The 2,861-nt window shown below is 46.0% G+C and overlaps 1 pseudogene; it reads right to left on the bottom strand.

Moving 5' to 3' along the window:
- Positions 1-1,116: 1,116 nt before the first annotated feature.
- On the bottom strand, positions 1,117-2,508 carry LOC123606847 (annotated as a pseudogene).
- Between the last annotated feature and the right edge of the window lie 353 nt (positions 2,509-2,861).

Genomic DNA, 2,861 nt, shown 5'->3' with positions numbered 1-2,861 from the left:
TAGAGATATTGCATAGGATGTGCCAATGATTATATTAATAACCAAATAAATTCCAGGACTTGGCTTGGGTGACCCTTTTAACGGTGAACTCCAGGTCATGACACATTAACTGTCAGTTCAACTACACCAAGGTTTGTGGGGACAATGGCTTCTGTGCCCAAGAAGTTTGCAAATAAATCTTGAATGGACCCTGGCATCACCCTGAAGGAATTCTAACTTTACTGGGGTAGTTTACCAAGATGACTTCAGAATAGACTAACTTAAGCAGCACATTTAAAAAAAAAATTTTTTTTCAACGTGTATTTATTTTTGGGACAGAGAGAGACAAAGCATGAACGGGGGAGGGGCAGAGAGAGAGGGAGACACAGAATCGGAAACAGGCTCCAGGCTCTGAGCCATCAGCCCAGAGCCTGACGCGGGGCTCGAACTCACGGACCGCGAGATCGTGACCTGGCTTAAAAAGACACAATTTATTCAGTGTAATGATTAGACTATTTAACAATCAACAGCATGGGTGCAAAAAAAAAAAAACAAAAAACAAAAACATTAAAACCCTTCCTTGGAGGGACACCTGGGTGGCTCAGTCGATTGAGCGTCTGACTCTTGATTTCAGACTAGGTCATGATCCCAGTGTTGTAGGATCAAGCCCCACATTGGGCTCCACACTGAGCCTGGAGGCTGCTTGAGATTCTCTCTCTCTCTCTCTCTCTCTCTCTCTCTCTCTCTCTCTTCTCCCTCTATCCCTCTCCCCGACTCACGTTCTCTCTCTCTAACATAAAAAATTTTTTAAATTTAAAAAACCTTAGTTGGAATGCTTTACACTTTCCACAGAACAGAAACTAAAATAACCTGTTACAATTAGTCACAAATACAGGAGAGCCTGGGTGGCTCAGTCAGTTAAGCGTCTGACTTCAGCTCAGGTCATGATCTCATGGTTCTATGAGTTTGAGCCTCGCATCGGGCTCTCTGCTGTCTGCACAGAGTCCACTTCAGATCGTCTGTCCCCTTCTGTCCCTGTACCTCCCCTGCTCTCTCTCTCTCTCTCTCTCAAAAATAAACATTAAAAAAAAAGAAGCATTATTAGTCACAAATACAGTCCTCGAGATTTATGCCCATGCACATGAGTATTGTCTAAAACATGTCTTCTTTGTGGCAGCTAGGCCCTGCCACCACCATTCTTGGCTGAGTTCACAAATCTGTTGTAACCTGTAGCGTCCTTGTCGCTTCTCTTGCCCTCCTCTCCTGCTAAGCTTTGTTTCCTGGCCGTAATTAAAACCTTCTGCCACTGCCATAGCTACTGTTACTGCTGGAACCATTATAGCCACCTTGGTTTTGTGGTTTAGCAAAGTATTGGCCTCCACCACCGTAGGGGCCAGGGCTTTTGCCTCCAAATCTCCTCCTTTCATGGGTCCAAAATTTGAAGATTGATTGTGGTAGTTGCCAAAATCACTGTAAATCCCGCCACCCCCAAGGTTGTTCCCATCATTACCTATCATAGCCACCCCACTGCCACCGGATCCACCACCAAAGTTTCCAGAACCACTTCGACCTCTTTGGCTGGATGAAGCACCAGCCATCTCTTGCTCAGCGAGGGCTTTCCTCACTTCACAGTTGTGGCCATTCACAGTATGGTACTTCTGAATGACACGCTGTTCTACAGAGTCACGATCATCAAAAGTTTCAAAACCAAAGCCTGTCTTTTTGCCACTGCCTCGAACAGTCATGACTTCAGTCACTTCAGTTTTCCCATACTGTTTAAAATAATCCCTTAGGGGGGCGCCTGGGTGGCTCAGTTGGTTAAGCGTCCGACTTTGGCTCAGGTCATGATCTCGCGGTCCGTGGGTTCGAGCCCCGCGTCGGGTTCTGTGGTGACAGCTCGGAGCCTGGAGCCTGTTTCGGATTCTGTGTCTCCCTCTTTCTCTGACCCTCCCCTGTTCATGCTCTCTCTCTCTCTGTCTCAAAAATAAATAAACGTTAAAATAAATAAATAAATAAATAAATAAATAAATAAATAAAATAATCCCTTAGGTAATGTTCTTCAGCGCCTTCTTTAATGCCACCAACAAAGATCTTTTTCACAGTTAAGTGGGCACCAGGTCTTTGAGACTCTTCTCTCGAGACAGCCCCCTTTGGTGCCACAACTCTTCCATCCACCTTGCGTGGCCTTGCATTCACACTGCCCCCACCTCCTCCACAGTGGCTTAGATGACAAACCCAAAGCCTCTGGAGCACTCGGCATTTGGGTCTCTCACTACCACATAGTCCGTGAGCGTTCCCCATTGCTCAGAATGGCTCTCAGACTCCATCCATTGTTTCAAAGCTCAAACTCCGATGAAAAGCTTCTGCATGTGTTCAGCCTCTTTGGGAGGCTCTGGCTTAGACATGACGGCGGTGAGAGGGGAAACTTTAACGATGCTTCCTCAGCGGCATCCATGGGCAGAAAGGAGTAATTCAACCAACAGATCTCTGCCATTTTTTTTTTTTTCAATGAATAACTTAAAATAAAGACCAAACTTGAACTCCCCTACAGGACAGTGATGGATTTCACAGTTGTGTGTGTGTGAGAACTCTGCCATCTTGTTTTTCTCACATGGGCTTAGGCTTTCAGTGCTTGCAACATGTGATCCTCCCAGGATTCGGTGGCTGACACATGGCTGGCTTTCACTCAATGACTGGCTCGTACTCACCCTGCCCTCTCCCCTCTAGCATGCCTGTTTTTGTGTTTGATGGTAGTGATTCTACAGCCCAACCAGACAGCACATCGTACCACTGCCCTGTGCATTTCAATAGCACACTGGATTTTCTTCCAAACCACTGGCAGTCTTCTTCCTCCACAGCATTGTAGATCTTGCTATGATTTA

This window comes from Leopardus geoffroyi, chromosome A1 (genome assembly GCF_018350155.1).
Source record: "Leopardus geoffroyi isolate Oge1 chromosome A1, O.geoffroyi_Oge1_pat1.0, whole genome shotgun sequence".
In the NCBI taxonomy this organism is placed as follows: Eukaryota; Metazoa; Chordata; class Mammalia; order Carnivora; family Felidae; genus Leopardus; species Leopardus geoffroyi.
This window is presented reverse-complemented; position numbering and strand designations above follow the sequence as displayed.